This window comes from Nuphar pumila, chromosome 4 (assembly GCF_984573655.1).
Source record: "Nuphar pumila chromosome 4, dmNupPumi1.hap1.1, whole genome shotgun sequence".
In the NCBI taxonomy this organism is placed as follows: Eukaryota; Viridiplantae; Streptophyta; class Magnoliopsida; order Nymphaeales; family Nymphaeaceae; genus Nuphar; species Nuphar pumila.
Window position 1 is genome coordinate 69,238,399 of NC_143252.1, and position 26,998 is coordinate 69,265,396.

Sequence of the window (26,998 nt, forward strand, 5' to 3'; positions counted from 1 at the left end):
TTTTTCTACATCTTCTGATTATTGTAGCAGCCACCTATGATGTTTTGCAAAACCCTTTATAACAGTTTGTTGACCAATTTAGCAGATTTCACTTGTGCATGATGTGATATGGTTCAGGTAAGATTAATTTGTGGGCTTGTGATGTAAGAGCTTATTTTTTTTTTTTTTTGGCAAGCCATTTAGCATATTTAGGTCATTAGTTCAACTCCTGTGCACCCATTTTTTTTATCAATATAACATGGCATACATGCCCTGCATCTGTGAATAAGCTCAATGTCCCCTGAATATGATCCCCGCTTTCTATACATATTTGAAAATTTTTGTACATTAATATGATGAGCTTCATATTCAATGACCGTTCCATCGGCCACCCATGTTCCTTCCACTACATTGTATATGTTAGATTCATCTTTTCTGCTGTAGATACCCAGTCTTGATAAACAGCCACCTTCATGAATGGATATATCCATATCCATTCATGATCTATATACCATCTTTTTCATGTTTGGTTATTGATATATAGGGAAGCTCCATACCCATTTTTATCGAAAATTATCTTGTAATTTGGGAAATATGGCTGTGTAAATTCACTTACAGAAACTGTATATACATGTATTTTCTGATTTTACCCATTATATAGAATTTCTATTAATATGTATATTTTCTCATTATAGGTGTATATATATCTATGTATATATGTATATCTACCTATATGTATATGTATATATGTATATATATATATGTATATATATACATATATACTTGTATATATATATATAGATCCCTTCATGTACTCTTGTTATCACATATATTTTTCTTTTCCTTTTCTCTTCTTTTTGTAAATACATCTTCAATATCCCATATCATTTATCATAAATTCAAGTATTTATATATATACATGTATATCTTCGTTATACATAGTATATATATCCATTTCCTTGGTTATCTTGTACTAATTCTCATTTTGCTGGAAGATCTGGGGGATGCTAATTCTTTACATTATGTATTTTTTTTTATTTCCTTTATTTTGACTTATGTCAGAGATGTAACAATCAAACTTGGAATAATATTTGCTTTTTACTGCTTAGATTAGGCTGCATCTCATATAGTTTGATTTCAGTAATATCCTGATTCTATGATGCATATATCTCAATTTTCAAAATTCACTATGGATGAACACGAATGGCACGAGCACCAACTCTTAGAGAGTTGATGAACTCGGTGGAATCCATATTTACGGCCCTAGTCAGAATATGGACGAGACCCAGATCCATCATCTTTCTCCCAGTCACATTGAGCCTACACTCTTAGGCTATTTTAAAAAAAATGCACATCATATTTCCAATTTTTCAAAATCTTGTGAATTAACTCAAGTAAACTCTGAACATATTCATGGCCACAGTCAGAATATGTGAAGAATTTATTTTGGCTTAATCCACATTTTTCCAACAAATTTTTCAGAAATCTTTTCAAAGTGCATTCATTCACTCATATCATTTGCATCATGAAATCATTGGTTTTCTCATGATTTTCTTGAGAAAATTTCTTTCCCAAATCGATTTTCCAAGAAATTTTGAAAATGTTTCAAAATCGGTTTTTCCAAGGCAAGTTTTTCATAGTTTTCCATGGAAATCAGTTTCTCAAGAAACTTCTAAAATTTCTGAAGTTGGATTTCCAAAATCAAAGTTTTCCCTTGATTTTCCCTGGAAGATGTTATTCAAAAAGAGTTTCCCAACCTTTCTCAAGAATCAAAAATCAATTTTCAAGGGTTTCAAGGCTAAGATTCCCAGGATTTTAATTTCCCAAGTTTCAATTTTCTCTTCTTCAACGAGTTTTCCTATAAATTTTCAATCATCTTCCTAAGAAAATTCTGAAAGTCCGAATTTTCCTGAGAAGTGTTTTCCTTTTCAAATGTTCATCTTTTCTCAAGAATTCTTTTCATCTTCTCTAGATTCTCATTTCTTCATGATTTTCCAAATCTTTACAAACTTTCTCGAGATTTCAAATCTTCTTCGTCTGAGTTTTCTAAGAAATTGATTTCCATCTTTTTCCCTGAGAAATGCTTTTCAACTCCAAATATTTTCTAAGCATACATCATAGTTTTCCAACTTATATTTTACCAAATCTCATAGCACATGCCTGAATTCTCTGTGCATTTAGGATAGAACACAATTTCGATAATTTCACTAAGTCAAGCACAATTTTGGTCCTTGGTTCGATTACCCCTGTTAAAGGCGGCAGGAACGGTCGAACCTCGTACCGACAGGTCGAGCCCCATCCCATGGATTTTCCCGCAATTTTCAAAACGGAGGTGAGTATTTCAAAACAATTTCCAAAATCTGGTCAAGTTTGAATCGCGAAAGCATTTTCCTCTCTCTCTTCCGCAAGGAAGGGAAGACGGGAAAATTTTGCGATGATAACAGAGTCCTTCCTTTTACAGTAAATAAGTAACAACTTACAATACAACCTATGAGCCCTTCTTAAGAATGTAAATGAGATGTAATTGGCTTTTAAGGTTGTTGGAATACTCTACTCACAAATTCACTATTTCTCAAAAGAATTTGAGTGAAAAACTGAAGTGAAAATATCAAGTGAGTGAGAAAATGAATATGAGTGAAAAGCAAAGAGTAATAGATTCAAATTGATTGAATTGAAGTGCTTTTGAGTGTAAAATACACTCATATTTATAGTTGAAAGTTTCCATACGTTGAGGGTATGAAAGGTTGTCAAAACAGTCTATTTTGAATGATCAAAATGTTTGAAAAATAAAAAGACATGCCTTTTTGAAGTTTCAAGAAAAAAATGGCAAAATTAGTCGACTGGAACAGTAGTTAGTCGACTAATAGTTAGTTATTAGTAGACTGACAGTTATCGTTGGTCGACTGATCTGTTAATCGAGCCGTTTGAAAATCTGAACTTTTGAAACTTAGTCAACTAGAGATAAAATTAGTCGACTGATAATATCATCAGTAGACTGAAAAACCTTTCAGTCGACTGCTGCTAAAATCTTCTGAAAGGCATACATTCTGTCTGGTCGACTGATAAAAGCATTAGTCGACTGCTGCTAAATTTCCATAAAACACATGTTTTGTCCAATCGACTGATAAAGTCATTAGTCGACTGCTGCTAAATTTTCCAGAAAATAGGCATTCTATCCAGTCGATTGATAAAACCTTCGGCCGACTAATTTGACAAAAATGACTTTTTAGAAAATATGGTGCGAAAGGATTAGTCGACTGGTGAGTCTATTAGTCGACTAATAAACACGAAAATTTAAGAAAAGAGTTTTCTAAAAAGATTTTCATGAAGGGTTCTTTTAGAAAAGATTTTCTAAAGACTTTTTAGGTAAAATGCAACCTAAATATGCACTCTAAATAAGGCTCTTACAAGAATCTAAGACTTTTAATGAATTCATCATTTGCACACTAGTCTTCAAAGATTCTTCATCGAATTCTTTAATTTCTTCATTGCCTTAGCTGAAATGCAGTTGATTTTACTTTGCTCATCATCAAAACCTTGTACTTGAAGTATCATGTACGACTTCATTGTTGTAACAACAGTAAGTGATTAAATGCAATGAAGTTCAACCATAAAAATGAACAGAACATAAAAAAAAAAAATTATAACATAGAAATAAAAATTGTCGGGATCTGAGGATTCCCTTTTAATATGGCACAATGAGCATGGATCAGTGTTTGTTGTATGCAAAACTGATGTCACGGTGGTGCTCTAATGAATCGATCAAGCAAAAGGAATCAAAAGGAATGAAGAGGAAAATCAAGAATAACTAAGAGGGAAGGAAAATAAAAGGAGACTTACCGGATGGTGGTAGAGATCTGGAAGGAGGAAGTCGATCTTTCCTTCAAGCGAACCCGGAGGGAAAGTCTATTGGTTTTTCCTTCACTGGTTTCTGCAGGGATTCCAACCAAGGGAGGAGAGGTGATGGCCCTTAAATGGAACTGGAAGAAGTCCTCTTGCTTGCAGGAACTGTAGCGACCACTGGAAGTTCGATCTCCTTCGTCCAATTCGAGGAAGAGCAGAGGAAATCAGGAGGAAAGAGGAAGAGCAGGAGAGGAAGTGATTCACAGAAGGGAAATCAGAGGATGGTGTGATCATGCAAAATTTTTCCTCTCGTTCTTCTTTTTCTTTCTCTTTTTCCTTTCTAGCCTCTATTTCCCTTTTAAAGGGAAAAAGATAGAAGAGAAAAGAGAATGAGAAAAGGAAGAAGAGAGAGGAACCCTTTTGAAAGGTCTTATTTGACCAAAGAAATGTTTTGAAAATCACTCACCTCTGTTTTAAAAATTTGTGGAAAAATGGAGAGACGGGATTCACTTGTCGGTACGAGGTTCGACCATTCCTGGCGCCTTTACCAGGGGTAATTGAACCAAGGATCGAATAAATGCCTTTTGCTTTGCCTAAATATTATCTAAGAATTTATTCTAAGTCTAAGATGTACAAAGAAGATGTATGCTTTTTTGAAAAAATGATTTGGAAATTTCCAAGTGTTTCTGAGATGAACTTGATAATGGAGTGAAGAAATGGTTTTTGGAAGTTGAATCTAACTTAGAACTTTGAAATAGATCTTGGAAAGATATTTGAAGTTCTAAGTTTTGATAGAATCAGATTTGGAAAAGTAAGTCTTGATTTAAAAAGAATGAAGAAAAGGGGAATTTTGAAGCTGAGATAGAAAAAATGAAGTTTCAAAGTCAAGATGGACTTTGAATTCAAATTTTGGAGTCTGGATTTCGAAGTAGAGATGAAATTTGAAATGGAATTGAATTTCAGATTTAAAGTTTGAAATCAAGATGGAATTTCAGATTTAAGAAATCCAAAATGGAACTTGAAAATAGAATTGGATTTAAGAAGTCCAGATGGGATCTGAAAATGGAATTGGTTTTGAAATATGGAATTGGGAATGGAACTGGATCTGGAATCCGGAATCTGGAATCCTAAATGGAATTGGATCCAAAGTATGAGATCCAAGATGGAGTTGGATCCGAAATCTGGAATCCTAAATGGAATTTGGATCCGAAGTCTGAGATCCAAGATGAGATTTGGATTCAAAATCTGAAATCCTAAATAGAATTGGGTTCTAAATCTAGAATTAGATTTTAAAAGTCCAAATGAGACTTTTGAAGATGGATCTGGGTTTTGAAAACCCAAATTGAATTTAAAACTTAGAAAAAAAATCTAGTTTTGAGATTCAAAATCAATCTCAAAACTTTGATTTTGAATTTGAGAATCAAGACTTAAAAAATAAAGGATGAACTTGGTTTAAAGCTTGAATTTTTGAAATCAGAAGATGAATCAGAAATTTCAAAGTTTTAAATTGAACTTTGAAATTTGATCTGAGATGTTGAATTTAATTTGAAATTGAATCTTAAAAATGAATTTGGAATTCCAAAGTTGAATTGAACTTTGAAATTCAATTTGAATTGGAGATGAAATTTTGAAAAAATGAATTTAAAATTTCAAAGTCAAATTGGATTTTGAAATTGAATTTTGAATCTTGAAATGAGATAGAATTGAATTGAAATAGAAATTTGAAGATTGATTTGAGAAGTGAAGAAGATACTTGAAAAAAATCACTTGAATTTTGAAATAAAAGAATTTTTGAAAATATGATATAATTTTGTCCTAAATGATGAAATGAGTTGAAGAATTTTGAAATTGAATTTGAAAAGCATATTTCATTCTTTAAATGAATTGAAATAAGATTGAAGATATAATACATCTCTGACTATGGTCATAAGATGTATTATATAATAATCATATTTAAATTCAAGTGAAGAATAAAACACATTTTCGGTGCCTTGGTAGAGTTTAAAATGAAATTAACCCTCAATATATCCTGACTATGGCCATTGATATATATTTTGAGTTAATTTTAAATTAAACTTTAATAAAGGAAGAAAATATTTGAAAATATGATGATTTTTGAAGGAGATCCAGTGTGGATCCGATGTTATTCCATAAAAGATGAAAATCCAAAGCATTGTCCATATTTTGACTATGGCCATCAATGTGGGTCATTTGCTTAGGATTAATCACCTCCTATTAGAATGGTGCACGTGCCATTCGTTTCCCCATTCGTGAAATTTTGAAATAAAATAGAAAAATGACATGAAACAAGCAATTCTGGAAAAAATATGCATGCTCATTCATTCTATTCTAATGTAGGGAATGCAAATATTCTCATTAATTTCTAACTATTACAATTCTGAATTTGAAATTTAAAATTACAACTCTTGAATTATAAAGAAAGCAGCCTTCCCTGCATGATTCTTGCAAAAATCAAGTTATCATAAGACAAAAGATGCATATAAGAGGAAATTTTCACAACATTACATCGAATCTTCAACGCAGCTGACAAGAGGCTCATGCATATATAGGGGTACATATATATATATACACCGATGAAAGAGGATATAGGTATATGAATGGTTATACTAAAGAGGGGATATACATTTTAGGATACATGTATATTGCAATACAGCTATCCAACAGATGCATAAAAACACATATATACATGACCAATGGAAAATGTATGATGAGATTATCAGTGCACCATATATTCAAAAAGAGATATGATATCATGCAAGTGCAAGGAATGTAAGGGTAGTTGCTGCTGGAAAATGTGAAATTGAAGATGGGTGGCAGTTGGATATGACCCCAAGATCCCTTGTTTAAAGATAGTGCAACTCTACCACTCTAACTATCACATTCAATGCACAGCCAAGGAAACATCATCTACTAGAAAAGATGTTACAACAAGTACTCTATAATGTCACCAAGGATCCACTCAAGCACAAACAGCATCAGGGAGGAAGCCAACGACAACTTTTGTGGACCAAACAAACAACTATGACAATCTTGTTAACGGGAAAGAAACTTGGAACAATAACTCCTTATCAAACAGTCTAAGAATGTGCTTTCCAAGGATGTGATTTGTTCCATCAACAACAAACAACTTCGATAGTCTTGTTAACAGGAAAGAAACCAGAAACAATAACTCCTTATCAAACAGTCTAAGAATGTGCTTTCCAAGGCTGAGATTTGTTCCATCAGCAGATACAACTGAAGATAAAATTTCAGGAGAAATTTACAAAATTGCAGAGTAAGCAAACATGACTACTAGAGTAACTAAATGACTAGAGAGACCCTTAAACAAAAGAAACAAAAACCTTTTTATGAACATTGTTTGCATCGCTTCAACAAATTGGTGGCTGAGACGATCAGGTATCTTATATGCAAGGTGAATTGGAAGATGAAAAGCTAATTAGTCTAACAATATATCAGCAAAATGTGTCATGTTTTCATAGGCTTACCCTCAAATAAAAATTGGAAGGTTAGTTTTTCCCACTAATTCAGTGGCGAATTCCATGAGTTTTGATAACACAATCAGAATTCAACAATAACATGTATTTGTTATAACTAACAATTTTAAAAAGTGCATGCAGATTTCAGAAGCAATCAAATCCAGTTGTACACAGTCCAAAGGTTTCTGCTAAGATGTTCATCTTGTTATCAATATTTACAATAATAGGAAATCAAATATAAATGAAGATACTAGAGACATTAAGAGACAACATTACCTAGAAAAAGGAAAAAAAAAGAAAAAAAAATAAAAAAAAAGAAAAAAGAAACACTTAGCAGTAGTAGGTTTAGAAAATGGTCGTTGTTTCCAGTAGGAAAAATTACAAAGTACACATTGCTCTCAAATCAGATTAACATACAAGTAGTTGTTCAATTAAGAACTAGGGCATTTAAACTAAGAGTTTGGCAACTTCAAATATTGAATATGGTGGTGATCATCCATATAACAATGTTGGTGATGATGAAAGTTACAGGTACTGACTGATACAGTAACTATTCCAACATTTCCAGCAATTCAAATAACATCCAAAATTATCCACCAAATGAGAGTTATCTGCAGTAGTATTTTAGAAGAAAACAAAATGTGCCAGGAAAACACCAAACCTATCAAAGCTAACAATACTACAGGTATTGGACCACTAAAAAATGAACCCTAGGACCACAAAAAGATAGACTCAACTTTCATAACAGCTCTCATTGAATGACATTTATAAATATGAAGGAATGTTAAGAAACACTTCTCAACAATAATGGCAAAACAATTAGCTATAAAGTAAACTATTTATTGCTTAAAAAAAATAACTAAAAAGGAAAAGCCACATTCAATGTGATCAAAAGACGCAGCGCATAGAAACATAAGGATTACCATGCAGATACATACAACAACTGTGTGCAAAATCATTTAATCACAAACATGCAATTAGCAGGTTGCAGGATCCAATGAGCCGGCTAGGATAGCCACAATCATCTAATGATACCTAATCCAGACAATTATTTTACACGTGTTCAAACTGAGTTTCCATGATCCAAACAGAATACAGGAAATGAGCTACCATTGAAGCAAGACCACTAATAGGTAAATAAAAAGAAAAAAAAATTGTTCAATTTATCTTACAATTGGATGTGAAAGAAACTCTCTGAAGTTATAGATGTTATCGCCCAACAATGCAGCAAGGGAGAGATCAAAAGCCAAGTCCTATTAATGTTGCTTATGCCCTTCTAGAAACAATGCACCATGAACTTCATCTGGTGGTTGAGTTCCAATCTTTGCAGCGGCGCTACACCCAGAGCCAAGGAATACTTCAGGTGCCAAACAATCAGGCGTGTCACCAGCTGAGCACCTCTGCCACCTACCTTTCCTTCGATGCTTCCTAAACCAAAGGCTTTCTGTAGCCTATTCATGGAGTCATAAGTTGTAGAAATAAGATCATGCAAACCCATCGAGAACCCACGAATCTAGCTTCAAATTTAGATGCTAAAGTTAGTGCCTTCATCTGTGGGTTTTAAAGCCACATTATGAGAGCAATGAAGTGATATTCATCATTGAGAAGGAGAATTTTCATTCCCAATTCAGGACCAGGTTACTGCTGATACAAATTAAGCATGGACCAATCACTGCAACACACCAGCTTCATCATTTGAGAACATTGATGGCTTGACCTTGAATAAATCTGGAATTCCAATATAGCCCAGCAGGCTTGAATTGTCGAATTGCAGGTAATAGTGTACACAGAGGTGCTTGTTTGCAGAAACAAACTTTCCTCTCGTTCTCGTTAGGCATTGGCACTAATAGGTTCTAGAATCGACACCATAAGGGGCGATGGGATTGTATCTTTGCAAGAATATAACCAATGCGTGGTGAAACACAAACAGACTCAAACCTATTCTGAATGTCTTTGTGACAAACAATCCAAACGAATGGGAAACAAACAAAACGAAATGAAAGAACCGCACCCCAATGAGAAAACTATAATAAACAGAGTAAATAAGCAAAATCTATTGATGAAACATATTAAAGTAATGGATCAAAAATAACTATGGGCAATAAAACTCAATAACGAAAAATAATATATGCCGGGTGGGCGACAGATGATACAAGGTGCTTTGCATCGAATGAACTTGAAAAAACATGAAAACTTGATAAATAAGATGACTGTATTTCACAGGGGAAACATGAAATCGACTAATGACTTCTGTAAAAATGAATCTGATCCGAGACTGGACCAGACCAGGCATCATTGAGGAGGCCATTCCAAAGGTAAAACATAGATAGATCTCTCAGTCGATTGGATCCAAACTAAAACCAAGGTTATACTGATGGCTGAGGGAGGCCGATTAGATCGGTCAAAGCAGAAACAAAATGCAATTAATAAAAAGGATACAAAGAGAAAGAAGAAGAAGAGAGAAAAAAAATGTTGGGATAAAAAAATCCCATTAATATTGCCTATAGGTGGGTTGATTCTGCCATACGCAGGTCGATCCCACCCTTGAGGCTTTGTGAGAAAGAAGAGGAAACCAAAAGGTAAAGTCTGAGCAATAAAAGAAAACAAAAAAAAAATGCGATAAAGAGGGAAGAAACTTTGCAGAAAGAAAGAATGGAGAATCGTTTACTCACCTGTAGCTCTGCAGGGGTTCTGGATGAAAGGGGAGCTTGACTGTGGAACTCCTTTTAGGCCAAATGAAGAAGAAGGTCGGGAGAGCATAGAATAGCGATGGGCAAGTAGACTATGGAGAGGTGAAAACCCGATGCAAGAGAGAGTGATAGAGATCGTGATTCTGGAGGGGTGAAGCGGATGTAATCGATGCCCCCCCTTCTTCTTGATGCCGGTTTATATAGCAAGAGAAGAACTATCGAGAAGAGGGAGAGGTTGTTAAGGATCGATGGCTGGCTATGGAGATCGATCTCGAGAGGGAGAGACCGTTGGTGATGGAGGGTGGATGAAGGTAGATAGATGGAAGGTTCGAGCACAAGAGAGGGTGATGGCCATGAGAGGGAGGGAGCGCGCGCGAGAGAGAGAGAGGTTGTGAACGGGGGAAGATCCAGAGGCCGTTGCAAATTTCTCTTTTTCCAAAAAGAGGATCCATGAAAAAAATGTTATTTTCATAAAATGGTTTTCAAAAGAGTTTTTTAGCAAAACAAGCTTCAAAGAGTTTAAACTACATATTTTTTGTATATTTTTCGATTTTTTTGAATTTTTTGTTGTTTTTCTTGGTGTTTTTCGCATTTTTTGTATTTTTGACAATAAAACTCTAAAATTTACGAGAAACAAAGGATTTTTGACACATTTTTGCAAAATTGAAAATATTTACAAAAGGAAAGTTTTTCGAGAATTCAAGGCTATTCTCTGAAAAATTCTTCAGAAAGTGGGGTTGAATTCAGGATTTGAGAAAATTTTCGAGTTTTAAACCTCGAATTGAGAAATATAGAGCAATGAATCCAAACAGACACCGGATCGACTGTCTGAGCCTTTCAAAAGTGATTTTGGTAATTTTGAGAATTTGGTTTAAAAATTGGATAACGAAGCTCAAATTTGTATTTTAAACACTGGATCCGAATCCAAAATTGAGTCAGATGAAGAAAATGGATTTGATTCCAGTAAATCCGAGAAATAAACTGGATTTTTGTTTTAAAATGACTCAGTTTACTCAGAAAATGAGGGTCAGGGGCAAAAAGGGAATATTTACAAGATTTTGAAAAAATTGGGGTGTTCACAGATGCCCCTCTTTGCTACTAAGCCGGTTGAAAGTCGAGCTTAGTGGCAAAGAAAACACTCCAAATTTTGAAAAATGCCCCAGTCAGCAGTTTTGAACTGAGTGTGGGAGAATTTATTTAAAAGACATGGTTTTTCAGGCTTAATACCTTATCCTGAATGGTTTTGGGGGGAAAAAATCCTCGAAAATGATATGACTGAATGATGGAAATGAGGAAATCGTGATGGGACTTTTGGGTGAAAGTCCTGAAATGGTGGAAAATCAGAATTTTGATCAAGTCTTATGGGTGAGACAAGATCAACTTTTTGTAACGAGTCAGGTTTAACCCTTAACCTGGATGGGACAAAGATATATCCAGATAATTTGGATGAGGAAAGGAATATAAGCGGACCTCGATGAGACATTTTTGAGGAAAATGCCTCGTGAGGTGAAGCTCGAGTATAATCCTTTCCTGGATGGATATGAAAGGTATGAATTTCCTTTGTGGGGAAAACCATGATGAGACTAGGGAGGATTGCCTTGTCGAAACGAGGCTCAGGTTTAACCCAAACCTAAACGGAAGATACCTTGTGGAGCGAGGTTCAGGCTTAACCCTTAACTTGAAAGGGATGACCATACGGAATCCTCGAACGAAGAAACCGTGATGGGACCGAAAGAAATATATCATCGAAACAAGATTTAGGTTTAACCCTTGACCTGAGTGGGGGACCACACGAAAAATGAAGAAACTGTGGTGGGACTAGAAGGACATCTAGTTGAAACAAGATTCAGGTTTAACCCTTGACCTGAGTGGGGGACCGCACGAAAAATGAAGAAACCGTGGTGGGACTAGAAGGATATCTAGTTGAAACGAGATTCAAGTTTAACCCTAACCTGAACGGAAAATACCTCGTGGAGCGAGGTCCAGGCTTAACCCTTAACCTGAAAGGGGCGACCATAGGGAATCCTCAGATGAAGAAACCAGGATGGGACCTTCGGAATTTAGATGAACAAATCTGGAAGGGGTTTTCGAGAAGAGAAAAAGGAATGGGGTTCCCTAAAGCTTGGAAAAAAGATGATCTTGGGCACCTCATTGCTGAGACTAAATCAGCTTTTAAAAACAGACGACCTCTCGCAGAAGGTTTGGGTGATACCTCGAGGAGCGAGGTAACAGGTTTAATCCTTAGCCTGAATGGATACAGAATCCTCGAGGAGAGAGGAAACTGTGATGAGACCTCTAGACTTCGCACAACAAGTCCAAGAGGGGTTTGCAAAAGGATGAAAATGGGGGTCCCTAAAGCTTGAAAAAGGGTTGATCTTGGGTGCCTTATTGCTGAGACTAAAATAGCTTTTGACAATAACAGATCTTTTGCAGAAAGTTCAGGTTTAACCCTTATCCTGAGCGGAAACTGTCTATGGCGGAATAGTGGGGAACACAGGAAAGTGTGCAGATCTGAGAGCGCTCAGATCCGACGGAAGGAAAGGACTTTTCAATCCTAGCGAGGGATGACGTCAGGATACGTCAAAATGAACATCAAGTTCTTACTTCATGTTGGGATAACTAGAAAATATTGTTAATAAGATGCCAAAAATTGTAGTTGATTCAGAATGATTGAATTGTGCTTATGTGTGAAAATATCACCTCTTTCTACCTAGAGTATTAATTCCAATTGGGCTAACTCCGTAGAATCAAGAATCAAATTCAAATTTGTTGTTGTTGAGTTTCTTCAAGGAAGATATTGAAATTCCACTAGAGGGGGGGTGAATAGGGAATTACTAAACAGATCGATAAATTAAAAATATGATGCAATAAAGGCATAACACATAAACACAGAATATATACTGGTTCGGTCAAAACCCTGACCTACATCCAGTCCCCAAGCAAACCACTTGAGCTTTCCACTATAACATCCGAGTCACCGGATAAATAGTACAACACCCTCTTCCTCAGAGGTCTTCTTCTCTCAACAGAGAAGGGGCACACCCTCTTTCACAGAGGTCTTCTTCTCTCAACAGAGAAGGACAACACCCGCTTTCACAGAGGTCTTCTTCTCTCAACAGAGAAGGGCAACACCCTCTTTCTCAGAGGTTTACTTCTTTCAACAAAGAAGGAATACAGTGAATAACAGAAAGTTACAATACTTCCTATAGAACCTTCAGAATGATATGAATGCACGAATGAAGGATTCTGAGAATGTTCTGTTCTTTTCACTCAGAAGATATTCTTTGTCAAAGAGCTATTCTTGACTTTTTCTCTTTCTTTTCTCTTTCTTTTTCTAGGCTCTCTTTCAAATATCGAATAGGAATTTTTCTCGTTGTAAGCTCACATGTCCATTCCCCTTGTTAGAATAGTTTATTTGAGTGTGTTTATATAGCTTTAAAAAAGTAGTCGTTACTTATTTGAAATCGTAGTCTTTTTGAGATGTGAAATGTCATGTCATTTCAAAAACCAAATTTATGGGTTTTCGAAAAAGTCTTCTTTCCATAAAAGTAAAATATAGGGTACAATAGTCGTTGTAATATTTTAGGTAATATATATTTTATGTAAAAAGTCTATTTCTTACAATAGTACATTGAACGTTGGATTGTAGGCTGTCATGTAGTTTTGTCTTTATCCTAATTAATGATTTGTGATACATAAGTACTTCTTTACTTTAAATGAGTGTAAGTACAATAAATGCTTTGAGATATTTATTTATACATAGCCATATCAAGAGTTTTCTTTATGATGTGTTTTTCAATGTCTACAGAGAGAATGAAGACTTTAAACAAGTCGACATTCTTGAGATGGATATTAACAAGGATTTCTTACAGGAGGTATTTAATGCTATACAAAGAGAATGATGACTTCAAGTAAGTCGACATTCTATGGGTTTGAAAAAAGGTAACTAAAGTCTTTTCACCAAGTATTATATTTGTTTTTCTTTGTGTAGCTGATTTCCATGTTTTGTCTTTTTCCTACACATTTGAAATCATTTCTTTAAAAAAGGTAACTAAAGTCTTTTCAACAAGTATTATATTTTTTCTTTGTGTAGCCGATTTCCATGTTTTGTCTTTTTCCTACCCATTTGAAATCATTTCTTTTTAAGTTGTCTTATACATGATAGAAGGTACAATTATTGCTTTTTGAAATCATGAATTATATCATGTCAAAATACCTTTTCCATAAAGGTTTGTAAGAAGGTACAATTATTGGTTTTCAAAAAGGTGCTTTTTGAAACTATCGTATACTTTTATGAAATAGATTTTATGAATGATTATGTAATATGCAATATGCATGCTTCTGAAGGTTCTGTTACATATGACTCTAAAGAAGAAAAAAATCTTCAACTTGAGGTAGCCGATCTCTTTAGATGGTCTTTAGGAATGCATGGCTCATCAAGCTTTTTCTTCAAGGAGTATGATTGCACCATAGTTGTACTTGAACAGGAGGTCTCTATCCTTTTTGAGTGAGATATCCTTTCATCAAATACTCGTTAGATATATGGCAAAACATATCCAGTCATAATATAACATTTTTCAAGAAGGCATATTATCATATTATATAAAATCAAATATGACAGTGTATCATATTATGTGACATCAAAATAGAGTTTCTCAACAGATATCAATTTCCTTAATATGAAAAGAGAGGAAATATTCTTAGCTTCATAAAAGCAATTGAGTGAAAAAATATTGATAAAGAATTTCACATAGATAAAGATGATTCCTGGCAGTTTCGGGCAGTTTGATATCCTGGGGCTTTTCCCATGATGTTTTTTTGCACTCTTTTGAATCATGGAGCTTCCTGGGTTTTTGGGGAGAATTTTGAAGATGTCGTGACTTTTCTCTCTTTTTCGGGGAAGGGTACGTCACCAACTCCTTCATCTTGGAGATGCTCTGATCCTTCTTTTTCTTTCTCAGGAATTATGCTGATGATATTGGCTCAATGGTCAAGATTTCTGGATGATAGCAAAAATCAAATATCTTTTAGGGTTTGTAGGGAGGTTCATCGCAGTTGCCTTCATTTTGGGAGTGATGTGAACGTTCCATGGAAGGATCCATCACAAACTCTTTCATCTCGGAGATGATCCAAATCTTCTTTGGCCCCGGGGGTCTAGCTCGCATATTCGTCTTCATCTTGACGACAATTGAGAGATCCCTTTTGAAGATATTTGATTGCAGCTTAAATGACTGAGGATATATGGATTGGGTAGGTCCTTTTTACTGCCCAAGATATTTCCACTGTCTTACTGCCAGAAGAATGATCTTTAAGAATGTGCCATAGTTATGATCAATATTAATTCACTTATGGCCTTTCAACATCATTGAATTTTTCCTTTGCCGGTCATATCGAAGATTTTTTTTCTTTATCCTCTTGGTTGACCAACAGGAAAAAAACTTGAATTCAGTTCTTATTTCGCAAAAGTCTTGCTCTTTTGGAAATAATACTAAAGGTATTTTGAGGAAATTCTTGGTGCAATGAAAGCTTTGAGATCAATAATGGGTTTTTATAGAAAATTGGCAAGATATTCTTGGAATCCTTAATGAAAGTAATTGATTGATATCGAATCGACACGTCTGTGACAAAATTCTCCTCTCTTTGTCCCCAAAAAGAGAGACTCAGGCTGAGCCCTTACCTAAATGGGAAGTTGGAAATACTCCTCTCTTCCCCAAAGAGGAGGTGTTTGCAAAATAGAACTTTTGAAGAGAAATTAATTTTTTGTCAAAACTCTCTATCTCTAGGCTTCTCTTATGAAAAGGCGGCCGAAAACAAAGTTGAAAAAGTATCACAGATGAACGAGTCCTTCACGCTCTCCCTAGAAGAGGGTCCTCTGTTAAGGGATTGGCCAAAGATGAGAAAAATGGGGGCCACAAGAAGAAACGAGCTTCTGTCGAAGCTCTATCTGGAAAAAGGGTTCTTTTGTGTAAAGTTGGTTGTTGTTTTGCAAATTGTCCGTGAAGAAAATGATTCCCTTCAAACTCTCCCTGGAAAAGGGTTCTTGCGAACGAAAGATGGTTGCATGCGAAAGGAACGAGCTCCCTTAAACTCTCCCAAAAGAGGGTCCTTCGCAAGAGAAAAACAATTGATTTTTGACAAAATGGTAACCCGAAGGTTGAAATTGAGATTATAAACTTGATTGGTCAATGTAAAGACTGAACCTGGGGAGTCGACTGATCAGTCAGCCAGACACTAGCACGAGCGCCAGATGTACCAGTATGAGCACTGGATTTTGAAAATATACTAGTACGAGCCCTGGATTTTGAAAAACATACCAGCACGAGCACTGAGTTTTGAAAATGCACCAGTACGAGCACTGGATTTTGAAAATCACACCAGTACGAGCACTGGGTTTCAAAGATGTACCAGTACAAGCACTGGATTTTGAAGAAGAGACTGACGCTCCTAAGATATTTGGAAATTGAAGCGAGAATGATTGCCAGTATTTCAGGATTATCCCTTATCCTGAAGGAGAAGTTCAGGTTTATCCCTTAACCTGAAAGGGAATGAAAACCCGAGTCGGAACCCGTATTTTTCAAAATAAAAGATAAAAGAGAAAATCGAGTTTTTGAAAACTCGAATTTTCAAAGGAACGATTGGTTCCAACACGAGTGTTAAATCCGATAGGAAGTTTGAGTCGGAACTCGTAACTTCGGAAATAAGAATATATACAAAAGGGAAAACCCGAGTTGGAACCCGGTTTTTCAAAATAAAAGATAAAAGAGAAAATCGAGTTTTTTAAAACTCGAATTTTCAAAAGAACGATCAGTTCCAACACGAGCATTGAATCCGATAGGAAGTCCGAGTCGGAACTCGTAACTCCAGAAATAAAAATATATACAAAAGGGAAAACCCGAGCCGGAACCCAGTTTTTCAAAAATAAAAGAATGAATGAGAAAATCGAGTTTGAGAACTCAAAATCTCGACATAACAATTGGTCCAATGCGAACATCGAACCCAAAAGAAAGCCCGAGTCGTAACTCGCAACTTCGGAAATAAGAATATATAAGACCTGAGTCGGAACCTAGACCTTCTTAAAAGAAAAATAAAAGAAGACAAAAAACCTGAGTTGGAACTCAGATGGGAAGGAAATAATTCCAACCCGAGAGTCAGATTCTAGAAGGATTGACAAAAGGTATAAATAGATTCTGACAATGAAGAAGATGAGAGATTCATTCGAGATCCTTGACCCAAGATGGCCTAAGATGCAAATTTATTTATGACGGCTTCAGGATTTTCCCTTATCCTGAAGGAGTATAGAATAAAATTTGATGTGAATTGAGGAATTTATGGGAGATAGTTCAGGTTTATCCCCTAACCTGAAGGGGACGTACCACAAAGAATGAGGTTCAGGTTTATCCCTTAACCTGAAAGGGAAAACAAAACAAAATTTTATAAAAATGGAGAAGAATTTAAAGAATTTATTAAAAATTTATTTTGGAAAAGAATTTTCACAGGTGCACTGTTGCTTCCATGAGGGGTCTCAGGATTATCCCTTATTCTGAATGGGAACACCTCGATGAACGAGGGTCAGGTTTTTCCCTTAACCTGAAAGGGTAAAACGAATAAAGGAGTACCTCAATGAACAGAGGCATCAGGTTTATCCCTTAACCTGAAAGGGTTCAAGAAAAGATTGATAAAATTTAATAAAATTGGTGAAAATTTGATAAAACTCTACAAAAATTGATAAAATGGATAATAAATTAACGAAAATTTGATTAAATTGGAAAATAAAAGGAAGTGAATATAATAAAAAATAACAAGATTAACTAAAAATTGACGAGATTTGAGAAAACAAGTTTCTGTCTGATCCTGCCTGCACATGATGAAGGAAGACAAGTATAGATCAAAATAAAATGCCCCAGTATCATGGAGAAGAATGTGAGAATTTGATAGGATATCATTGCTTTATTGAAAGGCTATTTGAAGAGTACAAAAGGCTAGAATGAACATTTTAAGTATAAAATCTCTTCAAGTGCAGAGCATTGATTGGATCTGGCAGTTCCACCCCATCTGCGTTGATCAGACGGTAGGAATTGCGAGGCAGCGCCTCCTTAACCACACATAATGTAAAACCCGTGAAATTTACAAAATTCTAAATGAATAAAAGTGGAGCATTTGTGTGAAATAGTGAGATTTTATGCTAAGCAATACAATTTTTGATGATTTGAGGTTTCTAGAACGGAACCGGTAACAAACTCTCAAAAGTGATATTTGGATCCAGATCTTGGCAGGATCCAATAATCTGACCCGGTTCACGGGACCCGATGGTAAATTAAATGGTTTTGAGATAATAGCGTGAGATCCAAAACACATTTAAGGTAAGAGAGGACAAGTTTAGAACCAACGGGTGAAAAATCCACCTGAAAATGGAAGAAATCCATCAACAAGGAAAAATGTCCAAATATGACATAAATAGAATTTTCTTACAAAAGTAAACACCAAGTGATGGTGTGGTGTAGTGGTAGGATGCATGGTTGTGTGAAGCCATAACCCAAGTTCAAAACCGCTGAAGCGCCCACGTAGAAGTGAAAAGCATTATATTTTTCATGAAATCCGGAACGAAACTGAAAGGGGTAAATACAATTTAATTCATACACATTGCAACGAAAAACAACATAGCACAAGTGGTGGGGTTCGTTGCCCTATTGGTGGAAGACCCTAGTTCTAAACCCCCTGTGCATGGATTTTTCTGTTTGCACAGAAAAGTGACGATTTCTATATATATATATATATATATATATATATATATATATATATATATATATATATATATATATATATATATATATATATATAAAACTCTACCTCATAACCACCTCCCACCAAAAACGTGTTGGAGTGGTTTTAGCTCCTTTTTTTTTTCAAGAAACAAGAAAAAAATCCCACCAAATGGGGGATGGTACCACTAAAAGAAAAAAAAATGGAAGTTTGAATAATTTTGCTAATAAGAGGGAGGGTTATTTTTGGAAATTCCAAACACCCACTAAAATGGTGGGCTGGAGATTAGGTTTTGAAAAAAAAAAATTAAAAATTTTCCTAAGTAGGGAAGTAAGTTAAATGGGGTGAGAAAGGAGAAAACGGCTAGACTGTTTTCTCTCTCTCTCTTTCTCTCTCTCTCTCTCTATTGGAGATCAACTTCCATAGCTGGACGTGGGAGTCTTCTTCCTTGTGGAGAAGTGTCGTCCCAACTTGACGAAGGAACCCACCATTTTTGTTGGTTGAAGCTTCGAACAAGGTAAGGGGCACTATACTTATGTGTGGTACTCGCTGCCTTGTAGTACTTATGGGCTTGATGTTGCCTAGAAATCTGTACTAAACCATGCCAGCCATGGATGTGTATATAGGGGTCCAAGTTCTGGACTGGGATGATAAAAAAAAATATGTTGGGTTTTGGATGGCTGAGCGATGGGGGGGCTGGATGTGAACTCATCCTAAACATTGGATGGGCATTTGTAACACATGGCTCTACAGAGATGAGACAATCATTTCGTCTTCGAATAGCTGTTAGAAAATTTAAGTTATATGCTCAGTAATATACACATACCACATCATGGTTGATGTTTTCGGTGGGGTTAATTTTCATGTGATAACATCCAATACATCATCATTGGTATACAATATCATAACAGTGTAAAAAAAAAATGCTTGGTTGAGTTGTGAAAAAAGGATTTGCGTGGGCGTATGGAAGTAGTCAAAAGATCTCAGTTATTCAGTGTTTTCTTTTTTAACTCTGATTAGTAGATTTACATTTTTGTCATCGGATGTAATTAATGACATTAAGGCTTTAATTAATGAATGCTATGCTTTTATTACTTCTCTGTTTTACCCTGTAATGCACCCAACTTGTGTTTTTTGCATTTTCGCTATTTAAAAAAAAAATTACTCCAAAAGTTTTACTATAAAAAGTTGGGGCGTTACAACTTTGGTATCAGAGCATGACTGAATGATTTGAGATCTTGGCTCTTCCAGCGACCGCGATGACTCTGTAAGTATGTAGAAATGTTGTTTTTGTAATATAGAGATAAAACCATATGAGTATGTACGATTATTTCACAAAATTATAGCTAAGGTTATACTGGATTTTAATTGCTCAAATAGATGGCTTAGGCAAACTGCTGCAACGATATTATGGAGATGCTACATAACCTGGCCGAAGTAGTATGCCAGCGAGCTACGACCATGCAGCAGATGGCCAACAATTTACACCAGGTGGCCCATGAGAAGAGTACTAACGGTGAGACTATGTCCTACAAGAAATTCATAGACATGGATCCTCCGACTTTCTCCGAAAAGACGGATCAAGAAGCTGCTGAGAGTTGGATCCGGGAGATTGAACGTATCTTCTGTGAACTAGAGGTGCCCGAGGAGCGTCGAGTGGACTTTGGGACTTATCGTCTCAAGGATCATGCTGAAAAGTTGTGGGAAACCACCAGGCAGTCAAGTTCTAGAATGACCCAGTATCTTGGACTGAATTCATAGAAGTCTTCAATGCCACCTATTTTCCCAAGCACGAGAGGGAAAAGAAGATGCATAAGTTCTTGGATCTGCAGCAGGACGAGATGCCCCTAGCCGATTACATTACTAAGTTCCACAATTTGGAACGCTATTGCCCAAATGTGTATACATCGGATGAGGATCAGGCAATGAAGTTTGCTCGAGGCTTGAAGACGGGTCTGAGGAACCGTCTATACACTCGAGGGCCCAAGAACCTCGAGGAGGCTATTCAGGTAAAAGATCATTTCTCTTTGTGTCGTAAGTTGCATAAAGGTTTATAAGGGACCGTTAACCCTTAGATTGTAATGGATTGTTCCTGCCTGTCCCAGACACACATGTGGCGACTCTCCTTGATGATGACTGGAAGGAGGGACAAAGGTCGCAGAAGAACAAAATCGGGGTTCAAAAACCGAAATTCAAGAAGAAGTTTGGTGGGAGGCGATTCCACCCTCAGAACAAGAAGCCAAGTCACGAGAATGACACCAAACCCAGACCAAGACAGAATCAAAGGTGTCAGAAGTGCAATCGCTTTCACCTCGGACAACAATGCCCCCGTGAGACAGGAGGGTGTCTTTACTGTGGAAAAATGGGACATTATATCAGGGAGTGTCGAAAGAAGCTAGCCGATGATGCACAGCATGGTACTGGAGGACAACAACCTCAACAACACCGTGTGCCGCCACTACAGCCTTAGGCGGCCCCACAGCGTGTAGCAAAACGCGTGTATGCCACTACAGCTGACCAACTGGAGAAGGGGGACCTTATACAAGGTACCGTGCTTGTTTCGGGTCAAGCTGCCCTTGTTTTATTTGATTGTGGAGCTTCACATTCCTTTATATCTGTTAATTTTGCAAAACAACTTAGTAATCCCACAGAATCACTGAACCATGAATTAGTAGTATACAACCCCATAGGGCTCAATGAAATCTGTGTGAACTATATGCCAGAAGTAGAGATCATGTTAGGGAATCACAACCTACCTGCTAATTTAGTATTACTCGATATGACCGAGTATGACATCATATTAGGTATGGACTGGTTGTTTGAACATTATGCCAGGATCTTCTGTAGAGAAGGCAAGGTTGTCCTGTCTCGACCTAATATGCCAGAGGTTGTATTTTGCCTAGCAAGGCCAGGTATTCAAAAAAAGGTTGTTTCGACTCTCAAGGCCCAGAAGTACCTCCGTCGGGGAGACATGGCTTTTCTAGTTAGTATGATTGAAGGTGAAACATAACTAACTCCACTTGAGGATTTGGAAATTGTCCGCGACTTTGCTAATGTAATTCCAGAGGAACTTGCAGGACTTCCTCCTCAGCGGAAAGTCAAGTTCGGGATAAAACTGATGCCAGGTACGAAGCCAATATCAAGAGCACCCTATCGGATGGCACCAGCAAAGTTGGAAGAATTAAAGAAGCAGTTGCAGGAGCTGATGGAGTGTGGTTTTGTACGACCGAGTACATCTCCATGGGGAGCGCCGATCTTGTTTATGAAAAAGAAGGATGGGTCTATGAGATTATGCATAGACTATAAAATGCTGAACCAAGCAACTGTGAAGAACAAATATCCTCTACCCCGTATTGAGGACCTATTCGATCAACTAAAAAGAGCAAAAGTCTTTTCTAAGATTGATTTGAGGTCAGGTTCTCACCAGTTGAGAATAAAATATGAGGATATCCCAAAGTCAGCATTTCGATCTAGATATGGGCATTTTGAGTTTGTGGTGATGCCATTTGGACTCACGAATGCCCCGACGACATTCATGGACCTGATGAATCGGGTATTCAGGCCATACTTAGACTCCTTTGTCATCATCTTCATCGATGCCATACTGATATATTCAGAAAATGCGGAGGAACACAAAGAACATTTGAAAATCATCTTGAAAACTCTCTAGACACATCAGTTATACGCCAAATTCTTGAAATGCGAATTTTGGCTTGAAGAAGTCATGCTCCTTGGGCATGTGATCTCGAAAGACGGAGTTTCAGTAGATCCTGCCAAAGTTGAAGCTGTGATGAATTGGTCACAACCGAAGAACGTCAGCGAAATCTGAAGCTTTCTGGGATTAGCTGGCTACTATAGGCGATTCATTCAAGACTTCTCTCGAATCGCAATGCCAATGACAAAGCTTCTACGAAAAGGGGTAAAGTTCGAATGGAATGAGAAGAGCGAAGAAAGCTCTATAACTCTTAAAGCTAAACTTACCACAACTCCGGTGTTAGCTTTACCGTCTAGAAGCAGAGGATTCGTGGTGTACACGGATGCTTCTGGTACTGGACTAGGGTGTGTACTGATGCAGCATGGCAAAGTCATTGCCTATGCATCACGACAACTGAAGATTCATGAGAGAAATTACCCCACTCACGACCTGGAGTTGGCAGTCGTGGTTTTTGCTTTGAAGGTTTGGAGACATTATTTATATGGGGAGCAGTTCGAAGTCTTCACTGATCACAAGAGCTTGAAGTATCTGTTTTCTCAGAAGGAACTTAATATGCGACAAAGAAGGTGGCTGTTATCGTCGCAAAATTTTTCCCTTTTCCCTTCCCTGCGGATAACAGAGGAAAATGCTTTCGCAAGTCAAACTTGACCGGATTTTGGAAATTTGTTTTGAAATACTCGCATCTGTTTTGAAAATAGCGGGGAAATCCATGGGATGGGGCTCGACCTGTCGGTACGAGGTTCGACCGTTCCTGCCGCCTTTAACAAGGGTAATCAAACCAAGGACCAAAAATGTGCTTGACTTAGTTAAATCATCGAAATTGTGTTCTATCCTAAGTGCACAGAGAATTCAGGCATGTGCTATGAGATTTTGTAAAATGTAAGTTGGAAAAATATGATGTATGCTTAGAAAACATTTGGAGTTGTAAAGCATTTCTCAGAAAAAAAATGGAAATCAATCTCTCAGGAAACTCAGATGAAAGAATTGGAAAATCACCAGAAAGTTTATGAAGTTTTGGGAAAATAATGAATGGATGAAAGTCCTGGGAAAATGGAGAAGGTTCTTGAGAAAAGTTGAATATTTGAAAAAGAAAATATTTATCAGGAAAACTTTGACTTTGAGAATTTTCTTAGGAAAATGATGGAAACTTTATAGGAAAGCTCTTTGGAAATGGAAAATCAAAACTTAGAAAATTGAAAGCCTGAGAATCTTGTCTTTGAAATATCTGAAAATCAAATTTTGTTCTTGAGAAAGATGAGAAATTCTCTTTGAAAATGGATCTTAAGAAAATAACATTTTCAGGAAAGATCACGGGAAAACTTTAACTTGGGAAATCCAACTTCAGAAATCTTCATAGTTTCTTGAGGAATCGATTTCCAGAGAATGACATTTTCTTGAGAAAATCATGAGAAAAGCAGATGATGCCTTAATGCAGATGATTTGAATGAATAAATGCACTTTGAAAAGATTTTTTTGATAAATTTGTTGAAAAAATGTGTATTAAGCCAAAGTAAATCCTTCACATATTCTGACTGTGGCCATGAATATGTTCAGAGTTTATTTGAGTTAATTCACAATATTTTGAAAAAAAATTGGAAATATGATGTGCATTTTTAAGATAGCCTAAGAGTGTAGGCTCATTGTGACTAGTAGAAAGATGATGGATCTGGGTCTCGTCCATATTCCGACTAGGGCCGTAAATATGGACTCCACCGAGTTCATCAAGTCTCTAAGAGTTGGTGCACGTGCGATTCGTGTTCATCCACAGTGAATTTTGAAAATTGAGATATATGAATCATAGAATCAAGATATTGCAGGAATCAAACTACATGAGATGCATGCTAATCTAAGCAGTAAAAGTAAATATTATTCCAAGTTTGATTGTTACATCTCTGACATAAGTCAAAATAAATGAAATAAAAAAAAATACATGGTATAAAAGAATCAGCATCCTCCAAATCCTCCTGCAAAATGAGAATTAGTACAAGGAAGGGATATACAAGATACTCAAGGAAATGGGCATATATAGAATATGTACAACAAAGATATACATGTATATATCTAAATGCTTGAATTTGTGTTAAATGACATGTGATAATGAAGGTGTATTTTCAAAAGAAAAAAAAAAAAGAAAAATATCTACATAAATACTTGTATGTGAAAGCAATTGCACATGAAGATATATATATATATATATATATATATATATATATATATAGATATATACGTATAATGAGAAAATACACATAGTAATTGGAATTCTAAATGTAATGGGTAAAATCAGAGAATACAGGGTATATACAGTTTCTGTATGTGATTTCACAAAGCCGTAATTCCCAAATTATAACATATTTCTCAGTAAAATTGGGTATGAAGCTTTCCTATATATCAATAACAAAGCATGCAAAAGATGGTCTAGAGATTATGAATGGATATGGATATATCCGTTCATGAATATAGCCGATTATCAAGACTGGGTACCTGCAGAAGAAGAGATGGGTAAATACATATCATATACAATATGCAGAAGATGGTGGATGATAAAGTGCAAACGTGACAGTACACACGTTACCAATGATATGAAGTGTCAAGATGGATATACATATGCTTATCCATGGGCGATGAAGTGGTATAAAGGGCCACATTGCAAATATGATATGGGTGATAGTGAATATAATGCACAAATGACAGAGTGTTAATGTGGGAAGGTGAAAAGTGGACTTAAGTATGCATACAGGTGTGATGACAACATGATTTTTTGATAAAGACAGATGTGCTAGGGTAACCAAATGCTGGACTGTGGCAGCAAGGTAGTTAATATGCAGATAATGTATGGACTTTGTGGGATTGAATCAGATTTTTAGACCCATTGTTAGGAATTATCTTTTAGCCATTTGATGATTATAATATCATCAATACCTACCTGAGAAATTCAGAACTAATGAAGGGAAAACGATTTCCCTTTTATCAGCTAATGTAGCAACATTAATATACAACAATATAATGTAAATACAGATGCTCAAAAGGGCAATGATGTTGAAACTGAAAATAAAACAACAGATGTAAAACAACAATGATGTTGTTTTATCAGCAGATATAAACAGCAAAAGGAAAGGTAACTGAAAATAAACAATAGGCCCAGTCACACATGATGCTGAAACTGCTAATTTTTAGAACATATACAGGGGAATTAAAAGGAAAAAAAGAGTTTGTGCTCTCCTGAAAGAATTCACGTTACAAGATCACTTGTGACAATAAAAGATGACTATGTTAGACAGGATCTGGCAATTTCATCTGCAACCAACCTTGGTTCAATAAAGGTTGCTAATGGAGAGGGAAGCTCCTTCTGGATGGTATGCTTGCAACATACATTTTGGGGGTTTCCTTTGCTAATGGGCTGAAGAAGGGGCAATGACCTGCTGGACCTTCTGCTGGTGGGCTGAAGACAAAGAGACGACAATTGTCTGAAGGCAATGTGAAGGAGTTGATGGCTGGATCTACTGCATCAAACGGCCTGTAGGCTGCAGAAGAAGGGCGATTGTTGGGCTAAAGGAAGATGAGGAACACACTGGATGGAGTTTTCTGCTAGTGGGCTGAAGATGAATGGGCGACCTGCTGTCTGAAGGCATTGTGAAGGAGCTGATGGTTGGATCTATTGCATCAAACGACCTGTAGGCTCTGCTGCCTGGGCTGAAGGCAGGTGAGAAGTCTCCTTCATGCTGGATGGAGATCTGTGATGGGCACCTCCTATGTGCTCCAAATGGAAGGGACCTCCATGTTGAGAGGAAAGTCTCTGCAAAATCCAAAAGGAAAGGATCAATCGGCTCTCCTGCGGCTGGGCGGAAGGAAAGATGGACGACAACTGGCTGGGCTGAAGGAAAGATGGGCAGCAGGCGTTGGAGGTGGAAGAGAGCTCCACGCCGTGAAGGAAACACCTGCAAAACCGAAAAAAAAAATCAATCAGCTTCCCCCCCTTTTCTTTTCCAAAACTCCCCTTTTTAAAGATTTTGAACCCCCTTTTAAAAAAAAATCGCAGCCTCCTTCATGAGGTTCTGTTACATCTTTTAAAAAATTTTCAAACCGAAACTTCAATGCTGCCGTTTTCAAAAGGGATGCATATGGTGTTTTTCAAAAAAATTTATTTCATTTACCTAAGTTTTAGGTAAGATGATTTTTTTTGGAAAGTATGGCTGTGGCGCCATTTTGAGGCTGTTTCTTAGAAAAAGGAATAGTGAATAAAAAAATAAAAATAAAAAAACAACATTAAATGGGAGATGCCACCTCAGCCAACCTTTTTTTTTTTAATTCTTTTTTAAAATAAAGTTTTATTTTGGTTTGGTTTCTTCTGCAGGGAGCTTAGTGGGACGCCACATGTGTGTGAGCCCACTAACCTATTTTATAAGATAAAGAACACAAAAAAGATAAAAAGAAGAGAAATTTACAAAATTGGTGTTGTCTCTGGGTGGACCCCGCTCGAAATTAAGAGACATACCTCAGAGTCTGAGTGTGATGCT